A 14,289-nucleotide genomic window follows, 5' to 3' on the forward strand; every position below is an offset into this window, starting at 1 on the left:
CTATCTCTATACAGGTACATGAATAATATCATTAGCGATATAAACCATGTCGATTATTTCCACAAGAACAACATTTAACATTTTTATGATTCGCGTAATCGACAACGAATATCACCTCTTAGTCCCAAGACTCGTTCTTTCTTTTCCGATATCCCGTTTTCGTTCGAAAAGTCGCGAGATGCCGGCAGAGTTAACGATCTCCATTCATCGACTTTCATCTCGCGTGCATCCCGAAGGCTTCGTTAATACCGAGGATTTATTGCTCGTGACGAAACGCGGCACTTTCATTCGCGCCGTGAAATGAGGAACGAGAGAAAGAAGAGAATTCCGGGGCGAGTCACCGCGACTTCTCGTTACACGGCAGCTCGGACTTCTCGCACGCAACAAATTAACGCGTTGACTGCCACGGTGGTCATCGGTCAGCTATGTTACTAAATTCTTTAAAACGATTAAAATTGAACGATAAGATAAATTTCATCGACTGAAAGATCGTCAACGATTTGGCCAACTTTGATAACAATGTCAGTGAAATGTGCGCGAATAAAATATAACATTTCGTAAGAATCAAATGTTGCGATTAGACTATAGATTTTTGTGTATTTACAACATATAAAGGATTTGAAAGTGGAAAATTGCATGCACGCACGTAATATGAAGAGATCTATAAAACACCTAAAGTATAGTGCTATTTATAATACTCGATAAGTAAAACAATTTTCTACAGAAATTCTGTCTTTTTAATCGTATTCGTGCAAATATAAATGTGCACAGAAATCCGTAGTCTAATTATAATATTATTGTGATATTTCAATCTGTTGCAGCTTCCAGGGTAAAATATATAAAATTCGCGCGGCAATCAACGTGTTAAACAGCGGACCGCCTCATTAAGAGACGCGGCCTGTTGCTACGCGCCTATTCGCCGCCCATCTGCGGATGAATATCGCGCGGAATTAAAGTGGCACCGCTCGTGTCCGAGTACAATAAGTTTGTTGCGCCGTTACACGGCGGGAAGCCCTCGGTCAATTACCGTGGCGGCTGCCTGTTACCGAGGCCCTGGTAATTATCGCTTTGTTATGCTCGATCGTTCGACTCGATCCGCCTTATCCACGGAATTGTTACACGACAGAGAAAATTGGTACAATGGAGATCGAAAATCGCGAGATCGCTATTTCGTTTGAAAGTGACTGCTATTTTCAGCTGAAAAGATTTTCTTATCGAGTTTGAGAACGCAGATTAAAACCGTTAAAGCGAGTAAGGAAAATACTGAATCTTCGAGAAAAAAGTTCCGACGTATCGTGAAAAAATGACGTAGGGTAGTTTAAGAAGATTAACGAAATTAGAGAATTTCCCTTTTATAGTTATGGAAAGTATGTTTATTAAAAGTACCGATAATTGGTAAAATGTTATATATATATTAATTTCAAATAATACACGTTAATTTTTATTTTTTTCTAACGATCATTGCGACTATTATTAAAAGTTATCTTCTTTCTAGCAATATATATCCTAATCATTTAAAAACTTTCTTGGATAGTATTGATTTGTTCAATTTTTAAGCATTTTCTAATGTGAGAAAACCGTGTTATAAACGGCTTGCCTGTATTATGATCGCAAGGAAAAATATTCAAGGGATAAAACTATTTTTCTTCGCGCTTTACGATATCCTTCGCTGCATCCCTGAACAGCTGAGCTAAATCATCGCTGCCTCCAGACCGTAAACCCTTTTACCCTAAATCACAAACCAGAAGATGTTAAACTTCTTTTTTAGGGTCGGTATGGGCTTTTGAAATTAACTAGACAACGTACGTAAGCTATCGAGAAATTATAATATTCGTTAACCGAATAGACGAATGGAAACGTTCAATAAACAAGCGGTTTTTAAGTTACACTGTTCCATAAGTCTCAAACGTCCAGCGTGTTTCAATTTCTTGCGTTCACAATTATATCGCGTTCTGACTAAATATCAACGACTTGTGCGTACGATCGTCGAGGACTCTAGAACTTTTGACCAAAATATGTTACAGATCGTTATTCCAGGTTTCCACCCAAATATTCACATTAAACTACTGTCGCGTTAAACTACACCAGACAAATTTTCCAAAGATAAAAATTCTCCAGCCTGTAATCGTGCCTCTGTATCCTTTTCCTAAATACACAGATCGTACATCCTTTTTTTGTACTCAGAAGGAACACAAAGAAACAGCCACAAAGGATAGATCGCATCGTGTATCTAAAACAATACAGAGAACAGAGGAGAAGGATTGTCGACGGGAGATACGCAATTCCGGACAGGTGCCACACGCTGGGGCGCCCACCGTAGCCGGTTAATGGGATCTCACTGGTTTCGTCGTCTTTCTACACCCATGAACCGTTGCGATAATTGTCGCATAAAGTCGGCACATTATTGCGTTATAGGTATCCGCGGTGGTATCGCGCGATATTACGACTGTTCCATGGGGCCACGTAATGGTGGCCCCACGCGACGTCTCGTCTCTTCGTGGAATTCCATGCCTCCGCTCGTTGTCTCTCTAAATTGGCAAAAATAAGCGCACACGAGTGAGAGAAAAAGAACCATCATGGGAGAAGCTTAGGACGGCTGAACGCTTAGAATGTCCGCCCCCATCGTTTACTGTCTCTAACCCGATAGACCGGCGTTGTTTACGACTAATCATTGCGAGGAATTGTCCGTGACGTTCGTGACAAGTTCGTAAATTTTGGTCGGCTCGTCGAACCAGACTACGGCTTACAGACGTCAGTATCCATTCGAGATTCCAGTCGTGGTTCGTACGATCGAACAGAAGATTATTAGGGGATGACGATTTCTTGGAGTAGAAGAATGGAGTTTGAAATGCTTTAATTGTTACTGGCGGATCCTGAAGCACTTTAGTTATCGTAAATAATCATTGTCATAGTTTTGAATTTCGAATCGAGCGTTGTATCAGTTGCGAATTCAAATATAGTCAATAGGAATAAATCATGTCACTGCTCAAACAATTCTAGCCGATGTAATTCGATATAAATTCAGTGTTGATATATCCCAGAACGTTATCTCCATCACGCAAAGTTTAAGGGTTAACTCCAATCAACGCGTCTATTGCAAGCATTTTGGTAATCGAGCTGAAGAGGATCGGAATCAGGCGACGCGCTATGATAAGATACGAAAGCTTCGAAGATTTTTAATCGGTTATATATGACGAAAGTATCACGACGTCAACAAACTCTGAGGCTTTAAAAATCCACGCTAGATCAGATACGAAGCAATTTGATCGCGATTACAATTAAAATCCGATAAGGAGAAGATACGTGACGATCTATTTAGAGAGTTAGCATTTATAAGTGAGATAATAAAGTATATCACGATTACGCGCACGGATGCGTAAAGGGAAGGAAAGCTGGTTAGTTTCGGCAGGACATCGACACCGCGACGCGTAGGACGAGAACTTTTTATCTTGGGGGATCGAGCGCGTATTCGCGCGGTTTCACGCGTTGGCGGACGGCGTAGCTTTCTAAATCACTCACTGCCACTCCATACGCTCGCCACGGGCTTTCTCTCTTTTTCCTCGGCTCGTCCTCGTCTCTCATCACCACTCTCTCGCCCTCGTCGCACATCGAGAGTAGTAACAATGTCCCGAATGACCGTCTATTTTCGAGTGGAGACATCGACCTCCCAGCGAATCGTAAAACCGTCAAAATGAATCCATTAAACCGGGAACAGGTACACCGACCAACTGACTAACAGCGTGGCCAGCGGGCTCGTTCCGTCGCCCCGAAGAATGCGGCAGGAATAAATCTTCCCCCGCATTTCTATATGCGAATCCGGAAGTGTTCGCTAGTGAAGGACGAAATTGAGATACGCTATCTGCGATGGCATCTAAGCAAATTAGAAAGCAATATCGGAGTTGCTGTAAACAGAAATCAGAAGTGCATATAAGGAATGAACATAGGCAAACGACGGACGAAGTATCATCTTCGCTGTTCTCTGTGCAACGAAGAAACAGCTCTACGAATCAAAAAGCTACTTAACTGAAATACGACGTTCATGTTTCGTTATCGGAATATTTTAATAAATTAGGAAAAAATATCGAAACTGCAAAGACAAATCAAAAGTTCATGTAAGAATCAGAGAAATAAAACAATTGTCACTCTTGATCTGTGAACGCTAACTATGAACGGATCGGTAATAAACGCATCTTAGATTTTATATAATTGTACACTTTATTTCCGAGCCTTATCGTCCCATTTTATCTTACACTTATATACAAAGTAAATATAACGAGAAAAGGGAATGCTGGCTGGAGAAGTGGCTTAACACGTTTGCGACGTGATCCCCGGTGTCGCGCTATACATTGTGTATATATACGGCTGCTCGTGACCACCGATGGTAAACTCATCCGTCAACTTTCTATACTATCTGAGATCTTAAAGTTACTAGCGAGACCCTCTATGTTGGTTATATAGTTGTTGAATAGATATGAGTTGATCAATGTGGCATTAATAAATATCCTAGCGTAGACGTCTTCCTCATGAATGTGTTAAGTGATATATGACATTCATAATAACGTTGTATTGTCGGTACATTTAAATAAATTAGAGAAAGAAAATGAAAATGACTGAACGAAAACCAAAAGTTTTATTGTATAGAAACGAGAAAGGTAACGATATAGGAGCAGAGCTACCTGTAAAGTAATCGAACGAGGATCGAAATCTTATCTGAGAATGAACGAGCGAATGAAAAACGTAACGATAGAGAAAGTCGACAAGCAGAATGACTGAACAGGAATCAAAATTTCGTATGGAAATAAAAAGCGTAGCGATAGAGGAAATCTAGTCGCGGTGCGCCCTTCGTGCAACAAGAGAAGAGCACCGTGGACCAAGAAGCAGCTTATCTACCGGTAACGAATGGGACAAGCCGCCTTCGACCTCCTAGATGGACTTTCGTCGTAAACCGAGAGTCCAGGAATTTAGGAATTCGAAAGGTAAAAGAATCAGCCGACGAAGAGGATTAGGGGTTGGGATCGAAAGATAAAGTCTGTGAAGATGATAGCACGATGCCACTGCGTAGCTCTCGCGTAATTAGCGACTTCTATGGGGCAGCTGAATGAGAAACTCGATGGTTCTCAAGACATCGTCGAGTCTCATACTTTTTAGATGATCGGACAACGTTAGTGGAGCAAGTAGATCGACCACTTGATCCATATCACTCGATCATTGGTATAAATGGAACGTTTAACAGACGTTACTGTGATAAATAAATCGAGGCGTTTGATTTAAACTAACCGATAAACCTTTCGCGTTATCTTATGAAGCCACTTACAATTTTCAGGGACATTTCCATAGATTAGGTCGTTCCCAAGTGAGAAATACATACACCCGCAGGACTGATCCGATATTGTTACGAGTCAACATATTTCCGTGTCTGGTTAGCCGCTTCCTTGGAGATTACGCTTAATTCCGAGTGTAAGGCATTGTTATCGGAGAAGGACGTGGTCGAGAGGCATCCGGAGGTCCAACAAAATAGAGGCTTCCGAGTTGATCCACGACAAAATCTGAGATCAACATTGGTAGAGTGTGAAGTGAGAATTTTCATTCTTGCAAAGTCATTGATAAAAAAACCGGAGAGAAACACGCCGATACGATGACCGTGGAATCGTAGAGGTGGAAACTTTCCAAGGAGGAAAATCGAGATTTTGGTGTCGATGAACCAGATTGAGAACCCCTTTGACAGAAGGGTCTCCCAGGATTCCGATGACAACGAGACTTTAGGAGGACGACCTACTTCGTTCGTTTGCATCGGACCCGAAGCGGCACATTCTTCTTTTTTCTTTCTTTCCTGTTCCCTTCAAGACTGCCGGTAGCCGAGATGACGTAATGCAACGGGCCAATCGTTGCAAAGGGCAAAGTCCCGGACAAGAAAGCCGAGAATGTAACTTTTCTTATTTCGCGACAGTGGACTAGGCGTGCAAGGATGGAAGAAAAAAAGAAGAAATGTTCGCGTGAACGTATATCCTTTCGAAGAAGTCGGAAATTGTATAATAGTGTATTAGGTACTTGAAATTTCGATTTCGATGGAAATTCGATATGGAGAACGTGAAATAGCGTGACGAGCATCGATCGCTGACGAAAAGCAGGTACGCGCTTAACCATCATCCTACCAGATAATCTTTACGGCTTGATGTGCATGACTTTATGTATGTAGATCCGATTAAAGAAGATCGATAGATGTAAATCATGAACAATACAGACATACCTATTCACGTATAGGTACGCGGAAAGTGGAAAGAGGAAAGAGGAAAAAGGAATATGAAGGAATATCGTATGATCGAATCGATTCAAATCGATCATATCCAATGGCAAGTGATCGAATTCACAGGTTATCCATTCAGTTAGAATAACTCTTACATGTCCTCTTTTGAAAAAAGTACATCCTATCATTTCCTACTCGATAGATTCAATGTATTTATTAATGTTGGCTCTGAACGCAATAAAAGAAAACAAGACTCGATCACCCTTGTATGAAGCGTATGTAATTAGCGAAACTCTGGGACCGCGTTAAGTATAACGCTCCAGTTGCAGCTTTTTGCTCGCTGGTTGCATCGAAATTCCGACCAACGAGAAAAATACAAAAAACGGGGATTACACGCGGCTTTACGCGCGAACCTGCTATAAAGGAAGTAGTAAGTAACCGTAATGAACGCTCGTTCTCTGTATCGAACGGTGTTCTCCTTCGATGTAACGACGTGCGTATCGAGAAACAATTTCGAAAGATCGTCGAGTAATCGGTACGTTCGATGGGTGTCAGTCACGCGAACGATTCAAAAATCAGGAAAAAGAATCACGCCCATTGGTCCTATGTTATTAACGTAACACCTGTTTAGAGAAGTAGCAGGGAATTTTTCAGGATGATTCGTTCGGTTTGTGGATCTGTCCATGCGAGTATCGCGTGTCTCTCAATAAGACTGGCGAGTGAGATTCAATCAACGCTCGAATATTCGCCTAGTTGCTGACGATTGCCACCGTATGAAATAAATCCGTGAAATCTCGCGGCGCGGGAAGGTGTATAGATTCTACACGTTATAGGTATATGAATTCCAATAAAACGTGTCTCGACGATTAGCGTCAATTGCGCGAGTTACGATGGCGCGTGGTCGGCTCGACTTTGTAATTACCAGACGCATGTAAGTATATAGTGTACGCTAGACGAAAGTCGAATTCAGACCTGGGCTATTCATAAGGCTCTATGTTCTTTCATATGGTCCCTGAGATCATTTTTGTAGCACTGAAAACACTGATATAAATTTACGGGAACTGCACCGTTGCCGCGCCATAAAATATTTTTAAGCCACTCTATACATAGATCTGTATCTAAACAAGTAATGAAAAATTAAAAGTTTTCCCACATAAACCGTACAGCCAGAATCAGTGAAACGTGACGCAAGTGTCGTGCGATTTATATATGTATTATGTAGAACATATACCCAAGGGAAATTTTAATAGCTTGCGGTTTTGTATATTTACATATGTATTTTTAAGTATAAAGTCAACTACTTTTTCTATATGTTCACTTATTTAAGAAAAAAATAGCAAAAAATTGAATATTCCCTCAGACGATCGTTAAAGTGATTACTGTCGGGAGATTCGCATGCAGAGTTTACAAAAAATATTTGTGTAACAATTAATTAGGTTCGAATATATCTAATTTTCTACCATTTAACAGCATCCTCGTGTGACTACAAAAATTTAAAAGTGAGACATAGAATCTCACAAAAAAGCATTTGAAAAATAGGAATACGTGCAAAATTCTTTTTATAACCACCTGATGAATATGTACTAACACCTAACTGAAAAAAAAAAAAATAAAAATTTGCAACTCGGACTTAATTCGTCGCGCAAACCGAAAGTTCATTCGAGCAGCTTTTATATAATAACCGGTTGGGATCGGTGTAATTAACGCGGCTATGAGTGGATTCAATCAACGTTCGACAGCATCGTCGCGCTAGCGTTCGAAACTGGTTGTCAGCATTAAAGCTCGATCGTTCTCGTTCATTCATGACGCCGATCGGAAAATCCATCGATCGAAACGATGTAAAAGTGCGAACGGTAGATCGATCGACGCGATAATTTCTGCTGCACGGGCTATTCTCCGCAAAATGACGAAGGAAATCGGCGAAAAGGAAATCGCCAAGGAGAAAAAAGAATAAACTACTTTAATAAACCCTTATCGTGGTGCATGGTGGAACAGGTTGATTAGAGTCAAGTACCGATTATTTTCTCGCGGTCTCCCGATATTTAACGCCTCTCTATCGCGCGCTATCGATCGCAGGAATCTTGTATCGACACCGTCAATTCGAACCGATAATTATCGTTTGATTTGTTGTAGATACCCGCGAGGTTGATTTAGACGCCACGCTGGGCAAACCTCGAATTTCATCGTTGAATAAATCCCGCCAGTTGACAGCTGACGTCAAAGCTGAATGTCCTTCGTCGAGTAACTACGAAAAACAAAGGCGGGGGTTGTAGAAAAAGAGGAATATTACAAACAGATAAGAGAAAAAAGGAAGGAAAGGAAAAATATAGTGACATTGCCTTACGCCTTGGCTGACGCGGTTGTTCGAACCGATGGCAAGCAGCGGCATCAACGCTTTCGTAGAGAAACTATCGAAGATCGATACCCTTTCGCTGGAGCCTCCGGAGGCGCATGAAAGTACCTTTTAAAGGCGGTGTGTAGCACAATGGAGAGTCGCGGAGACGGAACATAAGGCGAAGAAAAACTGTCGGTAGAATATGGAGGGCCAGCGCGGCGGCGGACGAGGAGAAGAAGAAGGTGGAACAAGGCGAAGAAGTAGCAGCGGAGAGAATTTATTGCCGCGCGAGAGACCGCGGGTCCCCGAAGAGAGAAGGCCGAGCATAAGCAGTTAGGGTACCTGCACGAACAAATAACGGAGAAGTGGGAGGGCCGCGATACCTACAAATGAGGGGCGAGAGAGAGGACCTGGAAGAAAGAGAAACCTCGAGGTCCACGCCGCTCGTAACAGGTGTACCAAAGTGAATCTCGATGGATTGCCCTCTACGCCACCTGAGCCACGTGAAACTCGGATTTACTCTTGACAGTTAATGGCATAATTTTTTCCGTCCGCCAGGTGAGGATAAGGATTAATTAAAAAAGGAGAGGGATGGAAAGAAAACGCGCATGCATGAGTGGAATAACGTTCCACGTTGTTTTCGCATCGTACTCCAAGGGAACGAATAATCTCGATACGAGATAAATCTGACGTAAGATACTCCGACGGCTTAAACACCGTGCAATTTATTAAGAAAAAAAAGAGAAAAAATCCCAGCTGAGAGACCATCCACGCAAAATTACTGTTTTTCGCGATTATCGGATTTTCACGAGACAGGTGTCGCCACCGATCAACGACGCAATAAAAAACGACATCGGCCAGCTCGAAATAACTTGTCAGAAGTATATACTGCACACGACCATCTTTTTGGGAACCACTGGCTGCAACAGGCCAGAGAGAACGTCGAGCGTAGTAAGCCCACTTCGAGAATCAGCAGAGTACCAAGATTCGATCGTCGATAACGACCTTCTCTCTGTCTCGCTATACACGAGCATATGTGCAACAGCACGAGGGGGTAGACTGGTCGTTCTTCATTTTCGGCCAAAGGCGCGTGTTGTTGGCGGCTATCGATATCTCGATTCGTTTTCATCCCGGCTGGATCTATCTATCTGCCCACGCATATCGGTGGTAGTTCTTCGACGTGAGAGGAAGCGAGACTAAAAACTTGTTGGCGCGCGGATCTTATAAACGCGAAAAAAAAGAACGGCAAGGAAATAACGTCGATGAAGAGACTCGGAAAACGATACAGCGATAGTCTAAGGGAGAAGGACGAAGACGAGACGATCGGCAACGACAGTACAGGCATTGCGGGGAATCGTTAACTCCGGTAGCCAGCCTCTTTGGCGACTTCGCGATTGCGGCAGGTATGTACACCTACTTAACGACCCGGCCCAACCCAGCTACCTGTTCGACCATAGAAAATGATCGTTTTCCTAGCGCCGGCGATCGTTCAGCGGTCGTTACGGAAGCGAGTAACCGCAACTGAGGAACAAGCACCTCTGCAATAACCGGACGAACACGCAGTCTTCAGCATCCAGACGAAGGGAGGCCAGAAATTAACTTGGAATTACGATTATCGATCGTGAATAGAATAACGATGCTAATCGATCGAAAACGCATTTTTCACCTAACACCCATTATTTTCCTCCCTTCGTTTTATACCTTCATTTCCTTCATTTTATACCTTACACGTTTATTCTATACGTATTTTTTGTCGTTACACGAGGAAGATGTTAGTCGATCCAAATAAACGAAGAAAGAAAGGCAGGTTCTGAGAGAACGTTCGACGATGACTCGCGAACAGAGAGCCGGCAACGTAAAGCGAAGGGTTGCACGGGATTGCACGTGTGCGAGCCGCGCGAGGCGCAGCCTCTGAAACGAGATGCGCGTCCTTGAACTCGAACTCCAGGGTCGATCGATAGGCGCCACGCGCCTCTCCTGACCTATATAAACAAGAGGAATTCCGGGAGAGAACGCGCCGCCGGGAAAACGTGCTCGTGACTCGTTCTCACGAGCCGCACGAGACTCTTTCGTATCGTCACCCTGATCGCGAGTACATAAGAAGACGATCCTGTAACTGAATTTAACGCTTTCATAATTTGTTCGTAATAACAGACTTTGATGTCTGACTCGGTTTTGACTCGTTCCGCGTCTTTTATGATTCTATCGCTCTATAATATCTTCTGGCATTGAATATAACGCGAGAATTTGACATATACCATATATCCAGTGCAATGGTAGAGAATTCGAAGTCAACGATAGTAAAAGTTTGAACGTTGAAAACGATTGTGTTGTGCGACGCGAAAAAAAGTACGAAAGGCAAATCATTCTGTTTTGAAAGCAAAGTCAATCGTGCTTGGCAGCTAACTGGCTCGCGTGGGTGTTAATTACTCTGTTAAAACCAACTCGCGTTAGTGGGTGTATTACACGAGATCGTGAACATGAAACATCGACGGATATGAGCGAGTATCGGTTGGCTAACTTGTACGTACTACGCGTAAGGTAGATACAGTTTTCGTGATTTTTTCCCAAGTTGATACGAAACCTCCCGCGTCTGTCGATTCAACCTGTCGGCTATATACCGAGTAATATGTACATAGTTTCAAGCGGCCGTCACCCGTGGTACATGTTGCAAAACGGAAATCTACGTCGATTCGATCGTAAATCTTTCGCGAATATGAAATCTCCGTACGTTCGTTTATGGTTTGACGTGGAGATCTACACAACTGCTATATGTAACGTGACCTGCACACGCTACTGTACGGTTAATCATGTATTTGCAGAGTGCAATAAAGATTTGTTACATTGGCTTCGACGAAATCGTACCACGATCAGCAAATAACATCTTAATTCAAACGATCAGCACAGCGACATAAAGATAAACGAAATTTCCGATAATAACAGACAACCGAAAAGAAAAACAGTCCGTCGATAGAACAATTAATTAAATCCACACGCTACCCAGACTCTTGTTAAAGCGGACACTTATTAACTGCAAACTACGCTCGTCGTAAAATCTGCATAATAACACGGTAGTTTAAATACCCCTTCGTTGAAGCGCGGTTTGCCTTCAAACTTGCAACATTAACAGTGGTTTTAAACGACGACAGCTTGCCGATGAAATTGTTAGTATCGAAAAATCAGACAGATTACGCGAGTTATACAGATTCGTGGTGGAGATCTATCCGTTTAGAGGCTGGCACAATTCCCTACCGGCAACAAACGAGAACACTATTGATTTCTAGAGGAGCAGAGCACGAGACGAGATAGCCTCCGGTGTGCATCCTACCGTACGACCCAACCAACCTGCAGGCTGGCTACTGCACGGGGATGATTCACGGTCAAGGACGTCGTAGCAACCCCTCCAGCTTTTCTCTGGCGCAACCCTCGCTTTCATCCACCAACGCCAGGTAATCCCTGTGTAACGCTTCACGGTACGGTTAACAACTCTATCCTCTTGCCTCTGTGCTATCGCCGCTTCCATCTTCTCGAAACTCCACCTCTTTCGCGTACGTACGCCGGTAACGCGTATATACGCACCGTACGAATCGAAAGATCTGAATTTATAAATTGAGATAATAAAATGATGAAAAATATATATATGGTAATACAGGTTTTTATATCGCGGTGAATTTACAAAAGAATATCTAAAGTTTTATCTGTTCGTAGTTTTATCGAAGTTTCGTTTTGATAGAAAGGAAGGAAACAAAATGTACGTGTCGCAGCTGAAAAAGGTGGATTAGCATAACGGTGAACGTTGACGTTGCCTCGAACGAGAAGAAACGAGAATTTATGCCACGTTTCCAGCACAGATTCACGAGGACAATAATTCGACGGCACAGCGAGTCCAAAGACGGGTCCATTCGCTCGAGGACACAGAAATCGAGAGAGAAATAGGCAGCACTTTACGCAAGCCAGTACTTTCCACATAATTCTCGTCGGAGATCGACCAGGGACAACCGGAGGATAATATATCGTCAAAAGGGATTGGTCGTATGTTAACCAGCGTTACACCTGCGAGCCGATGAAGAAACTCCATGGCCAGCCACCTACGCGCGCTGCCTCGTTCGGGTCTTTTACCATCTGACCGACGAATTAGGTAGATAAAGATTCACACGGGCTACGCTGTATGCCTCTACCTGTTTCCTCGACTCGTTCTTCTGCTTGTTTCGTTTATAACTTTAGATAAACTGTTGTCATCATCGCTGTATCAGATTGCGTTTTGCATTTTGCCAAGTTGATATTTAGAATTTTTTATTACTGTAAATGTAAATGTTCGTGTAAATATCCGTGTATATGGTTATTTAATTATAACTGTGTATCATGTTTATACAAATGAAGACCACAGAGGAGGAACATAATAAACTATATTTTCCATTCTTTAAAAGCTAACAGGTTTAAAAGTCAGCACGTTGCCATAATTGTTCTTAGTATTTAATTTTCAGACTAAATATATATTTCAGCATCCTTTTCGTAATTTAAGAAATATTGCTTATCATAACGTGAAAACATTGAAAGATATTTAAACATTGAAAATATTAAAATATCAAAAAGTATTGTTTATCTCAACAATTGTATCTTCGATCGAACCTAGCTTCTTTCTTAATTTTATCTATTTTATATGAAAATACTCTTGTTTAGTCGTAAAGTGATATCAAAATGTTTGCGAATGTTTGCGATCGAATACGCGTATTTATATTTATAGATGCTGTGTAAGAAATTGTTCGTGCAAGCACCGTGCACCACCTCTAACCTAAATTTCGTGGTGGGTTTTCCACCAGCTCCGCCTCATTTCACGCGGGTCAAACGTATCATTCGATCCTTTCTTCCGTCAAGACGTTGTTCAGTTCATTAGACCATTAGTCTAACAATGCAGAGTGTGTCCTTTATGTGGCGTTTACATTTGAAACGTAATAGCCACGTAGCTCTAGCGTGAACTACGAACGCGAACCAGGCTACAATTTGCATGGCATATCTTTCTCTCTCTTCCCGCGATGCGTACTGTCTTTGTACACGCAGGTGACAATTCACCGCGTGTGTATCATCGTGCGAGATTTATCCTCGCGCGCGATTAGCATAATGGTTGATCATTACGACGCCGTTGTCCAATTTCCGTGGGCGTACGTTCGAAATTACACCAGCTACGGGCCAAAGGACAAAAGATCGAGCTGATATTTGCTGCAGATCGAAACTACGATCGAGTAACGCTCCTTATAAATCTTGTATAAAGCGTATCCTGTTAACTCTACTGCGTTCTTTCGAACCAATTGTATATCTTTAACGTTGGAAAAATATCTCTAGTTCGAGCAAAGTACGATAGAATTATTATTGATGCATGATTTCTCACTTTAATCTTATGTTAAACATTTTTCGAACATTTTTCTAAAAAGTCTTTTCAATTTAAGAGATCAAAGCAAGATTGAAATATACACGTTTAACGATCACAGCGGGATTAATATCAAAAGAACCAACGAGTCTTCTTCGCGCTGAGATAGACAGAAGAGGAGAGGATTTGGAAAAGAAAACGTCTAATTCAAAGGAAACAAGCTCAACTTGTATTTTCACAATCACGAATTTAATTTTTAAAATCACATCCCTATCTCGAAGGAAGTACATACCAGAATTGTAAGTTCCTATAATTTCAATAAAGAGCGACAAATCGTTCTGATCC

The 14,289-nt window shown here is 42.1% G+C and overlaps 1 protein-coding gene and 1 long non-coding RNA gene across 7 annotated transcripts in view; one reads left to right on the forward strand and one right to left on the reverse strand.

Annotated features, from left to right (window-relative positions):
• The window catches only part of LOC100651803 (chorion transcription factor Cf2), a 69,438-nt gene that overhangs the window by 33,603 nt on the left and 21,546 nt on the right, over positions 1–14,289 (reverse strand). The gene's annotated exons all lie outside the window — the stretch shown is intronic.
• On the forward strand, positions 9,861–13,279 carry LOC125385508. Of its 4 annotated transcripts, none has more exons than XR_007224896.1 (3): positions 9,861–9,982; positions 11,864–12,028; positions 12,426–13,279. It is a non-coding gene; the product is annotated as an uncharacterized LOC125385508 (long non-coding RNA). The 4 variants fall into 4 exon arrangements; XR_007224895.1 differs by lacking the exon at positions 9,861–9,982 and adding an exon at positions 10,343–11,743; XR_007224894.1 differs by lacking the exon at positions 9,861–9,982 and adding an exon at positions 10,352–11,120.

Source organism: Bombus terrestris, chromosome 7 (assembly GCF_910591885.1).
Source record: "Bombus terrestris chromosome 7, iyBomTerr1.2, whole genome shotgun sequence".
Classification (NCBI taxonomy): domain Eukaryota; kingdom Metazoa; phylum Arthropoda; class Insecta; order Hymenoptera; family Apidae; genus Bombus; species Bombus terrestris.